Here is a 20,637-nt window from a genome sequence, read left to right as displayed (position 1 = left end):
GAGTGTGACCGCCATTTACAGCAACACATTTATTATTGCCTGGGAATTGCAGGAAAGTCCCTTTTTCTCTTTTTAAAAGTTTTGTGTGTTGAATGCATGAAGCTACGCAGGTTGCGGGACAGTTGGCATGGCTGCAGGGATTCATTTCTGTATGTCTTCGCAGTTACACATGCATTTTTTTAAAAAGCATTTCCATACGAAGGCACAAAAACAACCCAAATTGTTTTCATAGGCTCCAATCATTTCCTGAAGGTGTAAAGGGCAAACATGCGAATGGAAAAAAGGACAATAGGTTCATGTATAATAACTGCAACTCGTTATAAATATGCTGTGCGGAATCCACCTTTGCGTAATGTCTAGTCTCACTTTTTTAGGATTAATTTCTGCAGTGGAAAGAATTTCAGGGGGTATACCAAAGCATTCATAAAAGAGGTGAGTTTTGAACAGGGATTTGAAGAAAGAGAGAAAAGGGCCCTCATACTAGTGGGTTGGGTGTAAATTGCAGCCTCATAAGGTGGTAGAGAAGAAAGGGCCTTTCCCCACATGCCACGCCCCCCCCCCCCCCGTATGCCCCGCGTCATTTCTGGCGTGCGCCCGGGCTTCCCCACGACCCTGCAGGTGCCATTTGGAAGAGCGCCAGGAATGACGCGTGCAGAGGGGGCGTGACAGCGGCAGCGTCGAGGCGGCTGCGTTGTCGCCACCCCTGTAGTGGGGAGTGCCAGGGGACCCAGCGCTACTTGCCTACAGTAGCGCGGGGCAGAAGGTAAGTGGGGAAAGGCCCAAAGGCAGTGGTGGGATCCAAAAAATTTAGTAACAGGTTTCATGGTGGTGGGATTCAAACAATGGCGTAGTGCCAATGGGGCTGGCCGGGGCACGATGGGGGCATGGCCGGGCATTGCTGGGCGGGGCTATGGCAAGGACGCAGCCGCTGTAACGGTCCTTGGGCGAGAAACAAATGCACGCAGGCGCAGGCTGCCATGCACTCCAGTACACCTCCTGCTAGACTGCTTCAAGTTCTGCGCACTACTGCTGAGGAGCGGAGGAGGGGTGTAACTAAGGCAAAAATCACGTGGAAAAATCACCAATTAGTAACCCCCTCTCGGCACACACAAATAATTAGTAACCTACTCTCGGGAACCTGTGAGAACCTGCTGGATCCCACCTCTGCCCAAAGGGCAGAGTTTTAAGGAGCAGAAGATGTTTTGACAGCTTGAGGAGCAAAGATCACAGACAGGAATATAATACCAATCAAAGATCATGAGGGACAGATCCTGAAGGGCTTTGCAGGCATGAGGAAATTTGTGTTGAATATAGAAGCAGACTGGAAGCTAAGGAAGGATATTGCATAGTGTTAATCATAAGAGAAGTGGATTATTTTGGCAGCAGAGTGCTGGGTAGAGAACAGGGATGTCGGTATAGATTTTTTATGGGGGGGTTGGGGGTGGGGCCACACCCCCACCCACCCCTAGGGCATGGCCATGCCTCCCCATGCCCTGCCCCCAGCCTAGCGCTTATAAAAGCAGCTCTCCAAGGCCGGGGACAGCAGACTCCTCCGCCCCGCCCTGCCCTCCCCTGCCCCCCACCAGCTGGGCTCTCAGCCGGCAGCTGGCAGTTCCTTCTGCCCTCCCCTCTGGGCAGAGGCATAGAGGGAAAATGGAGTTTGGTGCAAAATCTGAGTTTTCCGCCCCCGCCCCCCGGCAGCCACAGTGGTGCTGGAATCCACCCCCAAACAGCATCACTTTCAATGGTGTTTAAACTAGAGAGCCCACATTCTCCTTTTAAATCCACCTTAAATGGAGAATCTGGGGTCCCTAGTTAAACAACATTGAAAGTGATGCTGTTTTGGGGTGGATTATCCCCCACCCTGAAACAGCATCACTTTCAATATGGCGTAGTGGTTAAGAGCAGGTGCATTCTGATCTGGAGGAACCGGGTGTGATTCCCTGCTCTGCCACTTGAGCTGTGGAGGCTTATCTGGGGAATTCAGATTCGCCTGTGCACTCCCACACACGCCAGCTGGGTGACCTTGGGCTAGTCACAGCTTTTTGGAGCTCTCTCAGCCCCACCCACCTCACAGGGTGTTTGTTGTGAGGGAGGAAGGGCAAGGAGATTGTAAGCTCCTTTGATTCTCCTACAGGAGAGAAAGGGGGGGATATAAATCCAAACTCTTCTTCTTCTTCTAAACTGAGGACCTCAGATTCTCCCTTTAAATCCATGCCGAAGGGGGTGGATTTAAAAGGAGAATCTGGGGAAATTTGGAGGGTGCCTGCTGTCAGGGGTGCAATTGTTAAGCTAGAAGCACCAAACTTTCAGGGTGTCTTTAGGAGACTCTCCTAATGATACCACCCAGGTTTGGTGAAGTTTGGTTCAGGGGGTCCAAAGTTGTAGCCCTCAAAGGTGTGGCCCCCATCTCCTATTAGCTCCCATTGGAAACAATGGAGGATGGGAGCACCCCCTTTGGCAGTCTATAACTTTGGACCCCCTGAACCAAACCTCACCAATTCTGGGTAGTATCATCAGGAGAGTCCCCCAAACTATCCCTGAAAGTTTGGTGCTGCTAGCCCAAGCAATGCGCCCCCTGCAGGCCAAAAACCGAAAATACACTAAAATGATTAAAAACCCACAAACGGAGGGGCTGAGCTTTGGACATGAATGGGGGAGTTGAACCTGAGGAAACCCCCCCCCCCTTACCTATGTCCTTGGTAGAGAAGAGTGGGTCGAGACATGACAACAAATGGCTAGAGAATTAAACAATGCAGGAAATTGCCTGAGCATGAGTAAGAGGGGGGTTTTTTGCCAAGGGGGTTTGCGAGGAAGGCTCATATCTTTACAGCCATGTTCAGTGAGAGGTGACATTATTTATCCAAGGGTGGACTGAATATGGGGAATGGAGGCAGATCAGTAAGTAGGGTGGACAGTGATCTCAGTGGGTATAGAGAGTAGGCATAGGAAAGAAGGATTGTGGGAATTTCAGTCCTGGACTTGATGGATTTTGAGACAGGGATGCAATGTCTAAGAAAAAAAATCAGATCAGCATCTGGAGAAGTGGGATTTCATGAGTGAGGAAATGTTTTGAGATAGAGAGTTAAAGCTGGGTGTTGCTGGTATATAGGCAGAGGCGTAGCTATAAGGGGACAGGGGGTGTCATGCACCGGGAAATTGCCCCCTTTCCCCCCCCCCCGCACCATAGTTTAAAAGCAGCCTGGTAAGAACTACCTTAGTTTAAAAGCAGCCTTTAAAAGCAGTCTGGTGGGAACTACACTTCCCAGGAGACCTTGCGAACCCCACTGTAAGCCCCAAGTTCTTACTTTCGAAACAAGTTTTCATCCACTGAGGCCCTTTCTGCACAGCACATATACAGTGGGTTGCAGTCAGGATAGAGTAACCTACTTTTCTGTTTGCGCATTCGCATGCCTCCATGCAGGCTGTGATCGGAGCTCATGGAATCAATGCGGGTTCGCACTGAGGCGTGTCTTATTTTTAAAAAAATTACCTCCCACCAATGTGTAGCTATGTATGCATGCACGAGTGAACCTCCACAGTCATCCTATCTCACTATATGTCCCTTTGCAGCTTCATGGCTATGCTGATGTCATCTGGGAATTCTTTTTTAAAAAGGAACATGCAACCAAATAAAGCGCCTCCCTGCCCTGCCATTTGCTTGCAAGCAGCTGCAACCCAGGATTTTTAAAAAGACTCGCGGATAGTGCAATTCTTGAACAACCCATTTTGGGGGAAGTAACAGACTTCCTATAGGGATGGGATCCGTGCGAAGTCCCCCCACCCAAAAAAACAGGGTTTTTACCGTCATTAACCCGTGTTTATTGGCCTGTGCAGAAGGGGCCTGAAATGGACAGCTGTCTAAATCACAGTTATGGAGACTGGCATTTCCAGGCCAGTTCTCAAAATATGGATCACATGCCTGGTACAGTAATATCAAAGATGTGCTGTGTGAGAACACAATAATTACAAACTAGTTTGATACTCAGTTTGTTAATATAGGTATCTACCAGATGATGGCAGCAAATCCCTTACTATTTTAACTGGGTTTTTTTGCCATCGAGTTGCTGCTGACTTATGGCGACCCCATAGAGTTTTCAACGCAAGAGATGTTCAGAGGTTCACCCTGGACTTCTTTGGTGGTCTCCCATTCAAGTACTACATGTGTTGTGGTAGCAAAGGATGCAGCTATCTGCAACTCTTTCTCAAGCACTGGAAGTTACGGTATGAAGGTGTGGGGAATATGGGAAACTCCCTCAGAACATGTGTTCCCTAGTAATCAGCTGCCACCACTCAGTACCTTGCGAGACTCCCTAGATGATCCACTGAGAAAGTTTCTATCACTAGAACAATAAAGTACTAGAACAATAAAGTAGTGACAAGGTAGAAATCCTAGAAAATACCTTATAGCTAATCATGTAGCACCCATGTGATCTAGCATGTGTGAAAAAGATTAAAATAAATATCCCAGATAAGTAAATTGTAAATAAGCAAAGCAAAAAAAACCCCACGTTTTTATAAAACAGTTTATTATAAGGGTGGGGAAGGGTGGTTGGATCTTTTTTAAAATGGTAGGAAAGGGACAAAAAATGTACAAGGATGACACAGAAGACACAGAGCACACAGATTTTCAAATTTAAAAAGTAATAAAGTTAGATTAACTCAGCTAAGTATATTCCTCTGCCGCAAAACAAGACATGCTGGACCTTCTTTGTTGTGGAATGCTCCTCTTGAGTCCTAGTGCCTACCTAGCCCTTCTCCCTCTTTTGGTTTGAAAGTAAAAGATACATTTTGGCATAAAAGCTCAAAGTACCATATTCAATAATGCACAAAAGGATGGTTTTGACAAAGGCAGCGTGTAAAAATGAATGATAACTCTCATATTTGTTTGGAAGCATACAATTTTCTCAACTGCTGCATCTCAACTGACCAAACTATCATCTCTCTGTAGAACAGCGTACAGGCTGTAGCAGGTTCCTCAGAGTGTCCATGGGAGTAACAAGATGTTGGAGGAATCCTTAACTGCCACCCAACCTCTGTAAACTTCAGTTTCTGCTGAAAGTGAAAAATGAAGACAAGGGAAAATCTCCAATATCCAAAAAGTGACTGTCAGTAGAATGGGACCTAAGCCAGCCTACTTTTTAAGAATGATGAGCTGATGTAACCAGTGCCTTTCAAAGCCTCAACTTTAATGTCATAGACTACTGTTACCAAAGACTTTTAAAATATTATTCCACTCCCACTGAGCATCTACTAATGGCCCTGAACTTCCATGACCAATAGGGCTCTGGCCAAACTGGATTGTCCTTTGTCCAAAAATGATTAATTCTGCAGGATGATCCAATGTTAAATGGAAATGAATTACTGGTAGTCACTCTGTAAATCCCCAGGATGACAAGATCCCAGGCACTCTAGGTGAGTGGTGGTGAACCTTTGGCACTCCAGATGTTCATGAACTACAATTCCCATCAGCCCCTGCCAGCATGGCCAATGGCTCTAGGTGGTGCTCTTGTCCTAATAAGATTATAGGTTTCTGTCACTTTGGGTATACTTGCCATTTTACTTAGGCATTGGTTGCAGAAGCAGCTGGCCACCAGCATAATTCATGCCAGTGAAGCCATGAGACCGTGCAGGCGGTCCAAAGCCGCTGTGGGCCGCAGAGGCGGCTCTACATGGAGTCACCTCTGGTCTGTGTTTTGGGGGGGGGAGCACAGTGCCCCAGGAACGGTGTTTTTACCATCCCTAGGGCACTGTTTTTGGCCCGTGCAGAAATGGCCTTACAGAAAATGAAAATATTTGTACTCATAAATGCCCTAAATATGCCAAATAGTACAGTTTTATATGCTACCTAGGTTACAAATTACACATTTTATGTTGCTAAGTCACTGAAAGAAGTTTAGGTTTGACAGAAAAATAGATATTGCGTATATTTCCATTGCTTCCCAAATTTCTGTTCCCCCCTCCAAAAAAGGGAGTACAGCTATTTTTTTACAGCTTCAAAATTTCCAGAAGTTTAATGTTTTCAGTCACAGCAAAATTGACAAAGATGCTGTTTCAAAACTGCCATCTATTTCAGTGGAGTTTGTGGATTGTGATTGTAGTACCAATCTATGAAGTTTGTACATAAATATTTATCCTTGTGTTTTCTTACTTTTGTGGGGTTCCCATTATCTTCCTCACATATTTACAGGCACAGCAGAGACCAAGGTTCTCTTTTATGTAGCTGTTGTTCGAATCTATCAAAACCGAGAAAAAAAAACCCGAGACTTCGTAAAATAGATCCCTCTCCCATCCCTTGCCAGCCCCGTAAATCCTTCTAAAGGACTGGAGGATCCTGGAGACAGAATATGATATAGAGTGGCAGGTGCCACAGCTAAGAGGGGAAACAATCAGAAATCACTCCACTTTTTGTGAGTTCTTGCTTTGTTCACAGAACAGTTTGTGCAAGAAGGTGCTTGCTGCCAGTTTCCCTTTGAACTGCACTCCCCCTCTCCCCCGCACACCCCACTCTAATTGTTCTGAAACCCTCAGGAGTATTGTGGAGAGGTGCAGAAAACGGAGAGTTTCATGCTGTGAGCTTATTCTGTTCTTAGTTTGTCAAGTCCAACTCTATATTTTGTTCATATATATTTATAATCAATTATTTCAAAATAATTCAAAGTTATAGTAAAACAAAGAAAACCAAAAGAGAGAGACTAGCCCTTTACTATATTTTAAACTTTTTTAACATTTTAGAAACTAGATTTTTTTAAAATCCCGAGAGCAAAATCAGTAGAGATAATACATGCTTTGTCAGGGAATTCAAAATAAGGAGGTGTGCATCTTGTGCACAGATCGTGGAGATCTAGATGACAGCACCTGCTGCCAGAGTAAATTGGCAGAAGCCTGGCTGAACCGAATCAAACCAGTCTGAACAGGTGCTGTGGCCTTCAATGTGATTGGGCAGTGTTTGTATAATAGTAGAGCACTATCATGCACATTGAGCTGTTAGGGTTATATGTTTACTGCGAAGCATGCTGCCGGTTTGTTTTCTGATGTTCACTTGTATATAGCTCGCACCTGTAAGTAAAATTCCTTCTTTGAAGTGAAGCTACTGTGTGGTGGAGTTATTTGTCTGCTGTGCCAAGCCGTCTTCAACTGCACTTATCTTAGAACTTAGAACTTGCGTTAAGATAAGATTTTGAGGAAACTTTTTCTCCTACAGCTAAAAGTGAATCTTTAAGACTGTATCTTACCTTAGCCGTAAAGAATGGTTTAAAAGTGCGCCATTATGATTTTTCTACTGCTTACCTAAATGCTCCTTTAATGCAGGAGATTTATATGCAACCAATTCCTGGCTTTAAAACTAAACAACAAAACCAGGTGCTTCTTCTGAAGAAGTCTTTATATGGGCTTCAAGATCAATCGCAAAGAGAATTGGAATCAATGCTTAAATGATTGTTTGTTAAATCTTGGTTTCAAAAAAAAGTGTTGCTGATCCGTGTGTTTACACAAAAGGTTCGAATGACAACCAAATCATCTTATTGGTGTATGTTGATGATTTATGTGTTGCAGCTAAAACTGATGAGGCCAATCAATTCTGTCTATAATGAGCTAAGCAAACATGTTTCAAGGTGAAAGATCTAGGATGCATCTAAAGTCCTATTTAGGTATTGAAATAGCTCACAATCCTGGAATAGAAGGTGGTCTTGTGTTTGCTACAATCCGAGAAAATAGGAGAGCTTGTAAAACATGGCCTTTGGTGTAACAGATGCTAAAACATTTGATACTCCTATGTCTATTTGATTTTCTCTAAAACAGAATGTGATGTTTTATTTGACAAAACCCTAGTCTTTTTTCATTCTGTAATTGGAAGTCTTTTGTTTTTGAGTAATTGGACAAGAGATTAGATATTGCTTATGCAGTAGAAGTGTTTTTAAGGTAGAAGAGTTTCTAAACCAACATTTTAAATGACTGGCAAAGTGTCAAAAGAAGTTGTCAAAAGATATCTAAAAGGAACAAGCAATAAAGGGTTTATTGATTTGTCCTGATGACAGTAGGCGATATCCCTATCTGCAGTAGCCGATAAGCTCTTTTTGCAGAAGAATGAATGACAAGAAAGTCCATGTTCTGGGTTTTTTTTTAATTAAATAATGCAAACTCTCTAATGTCATTAGCTGGAAAAGCTGAGGAAAACAAGAACACAATAGCATTGTCCAAGCTGCAGAAGCCGAGTTCTGTTCACTGTCTGAAACTTGTTCCAGACTTGCATATGGACTCAACAACGTGAAATTAAGCCTGATCTGAGATGCAATGTATGAAAAGCCTGTGAAAATCCTAGAAGATTCCCAAACTTTTGCATTCCATATGGCTTAAATATGGAAAGCATGAAAGCAAGAACCAAATACATAGCAGTTAAATACCAAAAAAAAAAAAAATGGCTGTCAGAGAGTTTGTTTCAGAAAGGTGACATTAAGAATTAAGAGTATGTGCCTGCAGGAATGTAACTGGTGCAGACATCTTGACCAAAGCAGGTACTTTACACAAGTATAGAAACCTATTACCTGAACTTGGTATTGTGACTGTATCCAGTGTGTTGCATGATGTGTAATGTAACCATTTAATATGTATTGTAAATGTTGTGTAAATAGATAATCTGTACCCAAGATGAGAAGGGGTGTCAGGGAATTCAAAATAAGGAGGTGTGCATCTTGTGCACAGATCGTGGAGATCTAGATGACAGCACCTGCTGCCAGAGTAAATTGGCAGAAGCCTGGCTGAACCGAATCAAACCAGTCTGAACAGGTGCTGTGGCCTTCAATGTGATTGGGCAGTGTTTGTATAATAGTAGAGCACTATCATGCACATTGAGCTGTTAGGGTTATATGTTTACTGCGAAGCATGCTGCCGGTTTGTTTTCTGATGTTCACTTGTATATAGCTCGCACCTGTAGAGTAAAATTCAGCTTCTTTGGAAGGTGGAAGCTACTGTGTGGTGGAGTTATTTGTCTGCTGTGCCAAGCCGTCTTCAACTGCACTTATCTTTTCTGGTAACGCACCTTTCCGCTAATAAAACGCACGCTCTGTCATGCTTTCCTTCACAACTGTAATCACTGATTCAAGTGAATTCTATCCTATTCCCCTAGATGTCCATAATTTGGAAACTGATTGGACAGGTTTCTAATGGTCCAACCCAAAATGCTACTTGCAGTTTTGAGGACTTGGCTCAGGAGTGGAATACATGCTTTGCATGCAGTTGGGAGTTCTTTCCTTACTCCAGCTGATGTAAGACAGAATAATACAAAAGGTCCCTGTCAATTCCAATGAAGGCTCTCAGGTAGAATTTCTGGGGGGAAAAATCTCTTCCTGAGATCTTGGAGAGTTAGCATTCATTAGATAAAATAATAGCAAGAAGTACCAATAGATTCACTTGTTGTAAGATGGGTTCCTTATCTACACCACCATTCCTCCTGCTTTTGTTTCTTTCCTGTCTCCTGCCCACCGCTGAATTGTTGAGGCAATTAAAACCTTGTAGCCTCCTCCTCGTTTCAAAGGGGCAATTCAGTGTATGCAAGACACATGCGGCCAACAACTATGCCATTAGTGTCCCAGGAATAGTGTCCCAGGAAAACTATCCACTGCCCCGTCTTTCCTCATGCATTGCCTGTTATGGCCTAGCAGGGGACTCTGGATTTCTTGGCCGGGTCCATGGTGCTGAAATGGAAATAGTGTCCTTGAGCCCTCAAATAAGAGTTACTCCACCATGCCTTTGCTGCATTTATAAGACAAACTGAAGCCAATGTTCTTGATTGCGTCCTTCCTTGCCCTTAGCAGATAGCTCATCTGCTGTTCTTAAAACTAATCAGTTCACACACAAAAAAATCTCCTCCAAAATCATTCATCTGATCTCAGATATGATTTTGCAGTCAGATAGGACACTGGCAAACTGTGATTAGCATCCTGCCTGCTTTGGTTATGTAAGCATGAGTTCTCCAATGCAAATCTAAATCAAGCTGTTAACAGATGAGAGGTAGTTGATGGACAGGATGCAAAGTGGGTCAAATGTAACATTAAGAAGAATTTCTGTTGAATATTCCATCTATAAAGTGGACGTTTGTCATGGATCTACTGCATAAAAAGGAGATTTATCAGAAAAAATGGTTTTCTGTAATTTCTTGGTTTTGCAGATAAGTGTGCGCGCGCATGCACATGCATGTATACATGAGAATGTATGAATAGAACTACTTTTTAAGTGTTCACAAAGAACTAATCAAGCTTTTTGTAGTATCTTCTTGATCATGTTGAGTCTGAGGTCGGTGACCAGGGGCAGAACATATGAGCAGATCAAAGCCTTAGAACAGCATAGAACTTCTAGGGCAAAAGCACTGCACTGGAAACAATAAAGGCTTTCAGTCTGATTACCATTTTAATTACTGAAAGCTGGATCTGAAGGCACAGAATATGAGGCAATCCCTGGGCACAGTTTAAAGACAGATGTGTTAATTAGCATTAAAGGGAAATGGAAATGACTCATATTGGCATTATTATCTGTCTAGTTGCAATTTGAGTGTGTAACTAAGACATATTGTGCTTCCCATCTGGGCCCTGGTGTGGGGGTGAGTACTTTTCTCAGAGATTTCTAGAGAAGTTGGAGCAGATGTGCCTTCCCTACGCAAGGACCCCAGCAGCAATTCACCTGTGACTAGGCAATGGGTGAATAATGCTTCAGCAGTGGGGCTAAGTGGCTGCTTCACCAGAAGAAAGCAAAGACTCATAAAAGCATTTGTTAACATCCAAGAGACCTTTTATTTTGATAATAATGCAACTAGGGGTGTGAACTTTCTTTCTATTTTTTATTTTTCAGGTTCCACTTTTTAAAATCCAGACATTGTCAAAAAGCTGGAAAAAGCTGACCCCCCCCCCCCCCGGACTGCTGCTTAAATCTTTTTTAAATTATATCATTTAAAGTCACATCTGAAAAATTCCCAGCTGCAGGGCTCTTCAGGGATTGGCTGAGCCAACCCTCTGCTGTCTCCCCATCACCACCACTTCTGAAGTCCAAGAGGGTAGAGCTGAGCCAACTCCTGTGTTCAGCTCTTCTGCCTTTTCCATTGTCTCTGAAGCCCAAGCAGGCTTTGGAGGCAGCGAAGGAAAGCTGAATGCTGAGACTGGCCCAGTCAAGACTGACATTCTGCTCTATAGAATTAGAATAAACCAGAATGGGGGTTGAAATACATCATTAGGCTTCGGGGGCTTGGATTTCTACTAGGTCACCATCTTATGTATGTAATTTTTTTTTATTTTTGAGGCAATGATTTATATGTTATTGGTTTTAATGTTTTTAATTTTTATGTAAGCCACCCTGAGCCTGGTTTCAGCCAGGAAGGATGGGGTATAAATATAATAAAATAAAATAAACAGATAATATATATTTCCCATGAGGGGAAGAGAAGACAGATGAGCCCATGTCTGAATTCCCACTCCCAGTGTTGACTTTGCCACCCCTGCCTCTCCTCTGTCGGCCAGCAAGTGGAGAGGAGCTGCCCAAGTTGCAGTGAGGGGGCCAGGAGAAAAACGGCAGTAGCACTGCAGGTAGATAGGCAGTGAGGAGCCCTCCCCTTGTGCAGCTGCCACATGAACCAGTAATATGGAGATAGCAGGGGCAGCAGTTGGAGCCAGACAGACCAGTAGAAAACTGGTCAGACCATCAAGCAAAGAGGTGGGAGGATGGGTGGTAGTGGTGCTTCAAGCAAACAGACAGTGAGGCAAAAGGAAATAATGCTGGCAAGGAGAGGGAGATTAGCCAGGCAAGAAAAGCATGACCAGATTAGCAGGAAGGAGGACCAGGGAGAGAGTGAAGGCACTGTTGCCACTGGAATCCCCCCCCTCCCCGACTTGTTCCATTCTGTTTTCTACAACAGAACATGAGTGGGAAGACATGGTCTTTCTACTGGCTTCCATTGCCTCTCTTACTTAACAAGAACAAAGACCACTATGATTTAAAAAACATTTAACACAGCTGTTAGAATCTTTCAGTTTACGGAGGTCAACAAATCTCTACCTTCTTCATGTTATCTATTTCTTCCTCAATGAGTACATGGGAAAACTCCCTCTCTGTTCTGAATAAAAGGTACTTTGCAGTAGTGTATGAACATTGTGATGTCACCTGGAGAGAGTCAGAACACCGTAGAGTCACTGGGCATCTTTGGGAACACTTCCGTTTCTGCTAATAGTTGGATTTGGATTCTGGATACAGAGTTTCAATATTATTCATTATAAATCATTCCTGTAAGTTCTAATTTAGTTCTAATTTAGACTTTGTACTTGTATGTTATGTGAATATTTATATTTTTTGTGTATAATAGTGCTGTGACAAGTTCTGAATGGGCAGATGCTGTTATAGGAATTTGTGGAAACAAAGCTGTAGGCTAGACTATTTTATGTACAAATTGTTTGATGTAATTTGTTGCCTCATTAGCAATTTACTAAGGTCAGAAGAGAGTATCTCTTTAAATGTTTCTGGATCTCTACCTCTCTCTCTTTAAAAATAAAGATTCTTCTACATGAGTTCCTGACCAGAGTAAAAGAAGATCACATGGATGGTACCGATAGGCCTACACTCTAAAAACTCTAAGCACAATTTAATACTAAGGAACACAGAATCTCTTCTAGTTGTTTCAGTTAACAGTGCACTAGAGCTGAATAACTGTCATTCCCACTAACTTTAAAAAACATTAATGGAGCACAAACCCCAGTTTTTCCTTTCTAATTCAGTGCTTGGACACAAAAGATCAAACTAAAATTTCTATTACTATTTACCAGTGACTTCCTCAAAAAAGTACCCTCCAGAACTTATCCATAGCTCAGCAGAACTACTGGATAAATAACAAGGTATAAGACTTGCTGCTGAATATGTACTAAAATGTTTGCTTCACATCTAAACTATGGTCCTTCCTGTTGTGATGATGAGTGTTGTGGATCATGGCGCAAAATGTCACAAATAATACAGAACTTGAATGAATTTTCAGAATCCAAATCTTTGCTTGAATTTGAAGGTTATTCATCTATCTATACCCCATCCAGTGATTTAAGTAATTAGGGTTTCTCTTGTAAAATCTTCTGTTGAGAAGAGGCATACCTAGATGCCATCAGAAAAGGATATATTGTGGGAGCACCTTTAACACACTGACATCCAACAAAGGCAGCCTAATACAGTCCACAGAGGTGTGAGCGAAAGTAGGGTGGAGGTGATGTTATCCTGGTGCTGGCAAAAATGCTGCCATAAAAATGCTGCCATTTATGCAGCAGATGGACACATGCTGATAGTGAGGAGTGGCACAGGAGGGAAACACAAATGTGCCTGTACTCTAGTGCAGGGGGCTTCACTGGCACCAAAGGGGGCATTCCTGGGGTGGGGCCAATATTAGATGGCTTCTTTTGGGCCAGGAATGCCCACTTTCACTAGTGCAAAATCCATGACACAGCCTTTAGGGCACCATAATAAGTACCCCACAACTCCACATTCCACTGGTTCAGCCTCACTCACAAGTTCCCAAAGTGCCTAGAATGATGATGAGGCTACCAGCCCATAAAGAACCCCAAAGTACTGGCCAAGCACACACTCCCAGGAACCCACGGATGATCCCCCTGACCTTTAAAAATAAACTGAGAACCTGCCACACCCCATAAGGTAGAGTGTCCAGCACAGAATGCTCTCAGTCAGTTCCCTGACATTGGGAATTAGAGCGAGCGGACTGGTCCCCATGGTGGTGGGCAGAGCACAGGGAGATCACTCAGAAACACAGGGCAACCACTTAGCACAAAATCCCATGTGGGAGAGCAAAGTCCACAAACTCTGTGGCTGAGCTCTCTCACCAAGACCCCAATCCAGAGACAAAAGCAGCAGAGAGAGAACCCAATGGGGCAGTGACACCAGCATAGGTAAGCTAGGCAATGCACCCCCAAACAGTGCTTCCTTCCCCCTGTCACTCAACTGGATTTGGCTGCCCTTGTGGAGCAGGGGGTCCTGGTACCTTTCAGTGCCAGTTAAGGCAAAAGCCCTGGTGCCCTTAGTTAAAGCAAAAGCCCTGGAGCATAATTGTTGCCCATGCCACCTGTTCCTGCCAACAAGGGGTGCGAATCAACAGGGCAAGGTGAGAAGGGGGGTTGCAGATAAGCACTTCCCTCGTGGTAATGGGGTGATGGAGTCAACAACAGCATCCCTGCACTCACTGTGTGATGTGTCCCCACAGGGAGCACCCAGCCATCATGTCCCAGAGCAGCACTGGCCCCCTGTGAAAGGATGGTAAGGGGGACTCACTACCAAAGCCTGGCATTCCCACAACCACCTGGCAGGAGCTCAAGGGGCTGCAGTTGCAATTGCAAAGGCAAAGGAGCAGGGACCATAGTACCAGTGCTTCAGCCCCTGCCCCTCCCCCATGATGCATGATGAAAGAGGCCAAACATCCCAAAGAATCCCACAAGTGGCCATCAGGGTGCTGTTGGCCTAGTCCTGAAATCATGCATGTTGCCTTTTCCAATAGACTACTGAGGAGGGGAACCAACAAGGTGAGGGGCTGGATGAGCCAGACAATCCATTGCTCTACCCATGAGTTCACTTGCCACAGTTGCCACCCATTAGCATGGACCTATGCCTGCCCATCCCATTCCCCAACACTGATGTTGATGTGGGCTGCCATTGAGCAAGAGTTCCTGGAGGGGTGCCATGAGTGGATGGAATTCATCTCCTGGGCAGATAGCTGGATGAAGGATCTGTCTGCCATCATCACAAGGGCCTGTGGCCACCACCTTGAAGGGTCGGCCATGGATAGAGGCCAGGCTTCAACACCCTGCCCCAATCTCTGAGAGGCAGCATGTCTACACCTTTCCTCCAGATGTGCCATCTGGACCTATCCAGAGGGGTCACCTTTGCAAGCATGGCCATCCATCAGGGCAACAGGGGCACCATTGATACCCTGCTGCTTCCCCCAATTCCTCCAGCTCCTCCTATTACTTTGCCAGGACCCACCTGATCTTGGGGGTTTCTGCCCCTACCCTCTGCTGCCCCCTTCTGGGATGTATGGGAGCAGTCCTCATCCCTCCTTTACCTCTCTCCATCCCTTTCCCAACACAGGACTGGCTTCAGTATCTCACCCCTCCCTTGTTCCTCTACACTATGACTGGCTGTTGGCCAACCTGTTAGCCATGGCCCAGCCTCACCTTCTTCACACCAGCACCCCTGTGCTGGTGTCTATTTTCCTCAGCAATTTTTTCCAATGCTGTCCTGGAGCTGGCCATGGCACAGCAAACTAGTTAGGAGGCCACTCAGCTGCACCTTTCCTGCACTATCCCTGGTCATGGCACAGTTGCCCCCCCCCCCTTCCGATTGTGCTGCACATGCCCAATAGTTAAGCTTTTGTTGATGAACAGTCTTGCTTTAGGCACCAAAAGTTTCCTAGAATGTCTAGAAACTACACAATGTTTGTAACATGTACATTTCACAATGATGTTACTAGCATTTTTTTACAAGTAGGCAACAGGAAAGAATATGTAAGTTTTTTCTCATGCTGTTTCTGCCATCATATGACTTTTATAAATTGAAGGACTACACTGGATCATGTAATAGATAATGTGGTTCACTATCAAATTGGCAGACATCTCCCTATCAACCTAGATTAGTTGAATGCTTATACAAAAAAAAATAGTGTTCACTCCCTACTGCTGAATAAGTTTCAGTTTATAACAGTAAATTAATTCAGTGCAGTCTTGAGTGTATATGCTCAGAACTGTTCCAAACTGAGTTCAATAAAGCTTACTTTCAAGTATGTGTGCATAGGTTTACAATTGTAGCAACAGAATATAGGTCAGTTGGCAGAGAATAAGATGATTATACAAATAGGGCTCTACATCTGTGGGATTCATCTGGTTGTCAGGAGAATAAACATTGTCAGGAGATTAAAGCTTTTGGTGTACGTCTCATAACAGATGGTTGTCTTCAGTCTCTTAAGGAGACTGATAGAATATAAAGACAGTTGTAATTGTCACTGATCACGTAACTTCCATAGGTATCATCGGACATGACTGTGGGTATGGCTCGACCACACTATCTGAGTGGTTCAAGTTCAATTTTTCTTTGCCTTTGAAAAGTATATTTTCCCATTGACCAAGAATAGAGGGTTATATAGCCTGCAAAGCATCATGCACTTTTTCTGCAATTACACCATGGCTTATAAGTAGCACTGCTCTTATATTTTAGAAGAAAGCATGTAAATGAGATTTCTTATTAACATTTTACAACATTTCCAATTTATAGTAGTTACTTGGATTTAATTGAATGATTTCTCTGATGGGAATGTAATAATTTCCATGAAAGTAGCTAAAATGCATTCTGCTGTTTCAAAGACTAATAAATATCAAGCAGTTGCTGAAGAAGTCAGCTTGGCATGTTCCCGATGTACTTGACCTATATCCTTCTTCCTCAATTCCCTTTGCTTCCCTGTGTTTGTATCACTTAACAGGGCTCTCAGTTCTTCTATGTTCAGCTTTAAGAACAACATTCTCTAATGAGCTGTCAAACTGGATGACAACATACTGGCTGATCCCCTTTTATACCCTGTCAAAACTATGTAGCCTTGACATGGATGGCCCAGGCTAGCTGGAGCTTGTTAGATCTTGAAAAAGCTAAGCAAGGTCAGCCCAAGTTAGTATTTTGGATGGGAAACCACCAAGGAAGTCCAGGGTCATTTACCCAGAGCCAGGTAATGGCAAACCACCTCTGAATAATCTTGCCTTGAAAACTCTACTGGGTTACCGGAAGTCGGCTGTGACTTAATGACATTTTCAACCACTATCAAAAACGATATGATTTATCAATAGCAACAAATTATTTTTTCCTTCTACACCAGATTCTTGCCTGGTCTATACATGTATATGAAAACTAGCAGGATTATTTTGTCAGGAGAGTTACTGTGCAGAATCATCAGGAACAAAGTGACATTAAATATATATAAAATATAGCCCTCTCCTGTAGCCCTGATAAAATGGCAGCCATAGATTACAATTAATCATAACTGTAATCCTCCTCATGAACTTGCCAGTAACACATGAGGCCAGATAGTATATTGATGGACCATCCTGCTACGTGTGACAGATTGAGAGGATGAAATCAAAAGTATGCCTTGGATGCACTGATGCACTAATGCACCTGCCCACCTTTGATACCACTGGATATCCATTTAGGGTTGCAACATTTGAACAAGACCATATCATCTCACAAACAAGCCCATTTCACATGGTCAGCCTCCCAGATAAAATCCAGGATTCCGCAATGTGATCTGAGTCTATGCACTTGGGATAATATTTGCATGTTACAAGCCATATAGCAGTTTGGTAATGTTAAAGATATAGCAAGTATGCTGAATGAATAAGAAGATAAAGAGTATTCTTGGTCCCACCCCACCCCCTTCACCTTGTCCCGGGGACTAATTGGCCAATATATTGCATAATCTTGCCACTGACAAAATGATTAAACGTTAGAACTATGATAGCACTTCCCACAGAGGCATAACCCCATCCTACTCTGTTTAATGGGTGGGCTATCCATAATTTGATTGTTTGTTTGTTTTACAGTGTTCTGAATCAACACCGGAAGAGACTGAATCCTTTCCTACGCTCAGTAACAAAATCACAATCCAGCTCCAAAAGGACATCAGAACTCTGCTTTCTCTTGATTCTCTAGCCTGTGTTTTCTCATCATTGAGATCCAGGGAGTGAAAAGCAGATATGCAGAAAAGGCACAAAGTGGTTAAGATTCGTGTAATAGATGTGGGAGTCAGATATCCATCTGAGTGGCATAAGACTCTCACAATGTTCATCTATGCGGGCTGCTCTTTGCTACTCTCATCTTCTTTAATCTTTTTGTTCAACAAATGGGAGCCTGCTAAGCATGTTGTCCATCCAACTGTACCTTTCTCCCCTATGTACATTAGACACGCTAACTTGGCGTTTGCAATTTCCAAAATCACAAGCTTTATGCTGGGAGCTCTTTGGCTTCTTCAGTGGTTTTTACTCCGATACAGGTAAGAAGGTTATTGAAACAAACTTTAGTGCTGAATTAAAGACCACCAGAGTCTTCTGTAGAGATGCCTGGTATGTTGGATGGGATTGCCGTGGTATAAATAGGTATCTATACCAGGCACTCACCTACAGCACCACAGCTGCATCAGGCTGCTACTGTATATCCTGGCGGCACGGGGAGGCTTAAAATGCTTTTTAAAAGAGCCTCCCTGCTCCCTGGAAGCCATTGGGCTTAATGGATTTATGACACTTTTTTGGTGGTGCAAGCCTGAAACCCCAGCCACTGGTGCAATGTGGGCAATGACTGGGAGGAATCATAGAATCATAGAGTTGGAAGAGACCACAAGGGCCATCAAGTCCAACCCCCTGCCATGCAGGAACACACAATCAAAGCATTCCCGACATATGTTCATCCAGCCTCTGTTTAAAAACCTCCAAAGAAGGAAATTCCACCACTCTCCGATGCAGTGAGTTCCACTGTCGAACAGCCCTGACAGTCAGAAAGTTCTTCCTAATGTTTAGGTGGAATCTCTTTTCCTTCACCTTGAATCCATTACTCCATGTCCTAGTCTCTGAAGCAGCAGAAACCAACTTGATCCCTCTTCAACATGGCATCTCTTCAAAAATTTAAACAAGGGTATCATGTTCCCCCTTAACCTTAGCTTCTCTAGACTAAACATCCCCAACTCCCTAAGCCTCTCCTTGTAGGGCATAGATTCCAGACCTTTTACCATTTTGGTTGTCAATGTCCTTCTTAAATTGCGGTGCCCAGAACTGAACACAGCACTCAAGGCGAGGTCTGACCAATGCAGAGTAAAATGGTACAATTACTTCCCTCGATCTAGACACTTAATGATGCATCCCAGAATTGCATTGCATTCCTGAGAAAGGACTTTATCATCATCTTCACCAGAATAAATTAATTGGTCTTAACTGTTGGAGCTTTCTAGCCTCCTCCTCCATGATTCTGTGGAAATAAGCATATTAATAGTCTATGGCTCAATAATACAACATATGGTATGAATGCAAAAGGTCCCAGACTCAACATCTGCATCTTTAGTGGAAGACCTAAAATAGGAAAAACTTTTCACTCCCTGAGACCCTGGAGAGCTCAGCACAGACAATGCTGAGCTAGATGGGTGAATGGTCTACGTCAGGAGAAGACAACTTCCTGTGAAACAGTTGCCCAATTCTATGAAAAGACTTACAATTTTCAAAACTGTAAATCATATAGATATGAAAATAAATGTTGACACCTACATTACCAGCTCCTCACCAAACCAATGATTATTCCAGGATAAGAGTTTTAGAATTTGGTCAGAAAATAAGATGAGAGAGTCCTATAGGTCTGATTATCTTTCATGCACCATCAAACCATATAAAATCTGGATACCATTTTAAACAAGGCTCCTTAGAAGAAAAGTAAACACAAGATAGGAATACAAGTTGCCTCCAGTTATGATCCACCCCCCTGACAGATTAGTACTGGACAACATGTGACTTTACTCACAAGCAACAGTAGAGGGAGACTAAAACCTACAGTGAAAAGAAATAAACCTTTAAAGTGAAAAAATCTTAACAAATCGTTACAAGGGAGCTTAAGATGCATCTCTTTTCATTCCCTAAACTAAATCTAAGCTGTAGCTACCATCAGAACTTCAGTTTGAGCCCCTTGCTGACTGAATGCTGTCTGTTTTACTATTCAAGAGGGCTGAGACAAAAACAAAGGTGGCAGTTGTTGCAAAAAAGATTGTTGTTGCTATTATTTGACAGTTTACCATTTTTGTTGTATCTAAAAATATCTAAAGCCCCTTCCGCACACGCAAAATAATGCGTTTTCAAACCACTTTCACAACTGTTTGCAAGTGGATTTTGCCATTCCGCACAGCTTCAAAGAGCACTGAAAGCAGTTTGAAAGTGCATTATTCTGCATGTGCGGAATGAGCCTAAGTGAATCCCCGTGATAAGATAATAAAATTATATCACATTCACCACAGCCAGAAAAACTAAAATTCTCTCCCATACACCAAACACTGTTCCCAAAATGAAGCATACCCTGTTTCTCCGAAAATAAGACATCCCCTGAGAATAAGACGTAGTAGAGGTTTTGCTGAAGTGCTAAATATAAAACATCCCCCGAAAGCAAGACGTAGCAAAGTTTTTGTTTGGAAGCATGCCTGTCGAACAGAACACCAGAGCATGCAGCTGTGGAGCGGAAAAATAAGACATCCCCTGAAAATAAGACATAGCGCATCTTTGGGAGCAAAAATTAATATACTGTCTTATTTTTGGAGAAACACGTGTGTTTCAACTTCATTATGTTAGGCAGTTGTATAGCACACAGTGGAGTTTGTTCCCAGTAGCTGACTACTAATATTTTGGGGCCTACAAGGAATAAAAATAAATTAGATATTTAAAGTATCTGATTATGTATTGGCAAAAATACAAGGGGATATATAAATCTAAATAAATAAACCTACAGAAAATAAATAAATGGTGATGGGAGGGAGATAAAGCTACAGAAAATCAAATAAATATCTAGCTGCAGTTTTCTGCCAGCAGAATGACACTTCTATTTTTGCAG

The sequence above is a fragment of the Sphaerodactylus townsendi genome, linkage group LG03 (assembly GCF_021028975.2).
Source record: "Sphaerodactylus townsendi isolate TG3544 linkage group LG03, MPM_Stown_v2.3, whole genome shotgun sequence".
In the NCBI taxonomy this organism is placed as follows: domain Eukaryota; kingdom Metazoa; phylum Chordata; class Lepidosauria; order Squamata; family Sphaerodactylidae; genus Sphaerodactylus; species Sphaerodactylus townsendi.
Note: the sequence above shows the minus strand (reverse complement) of the source record.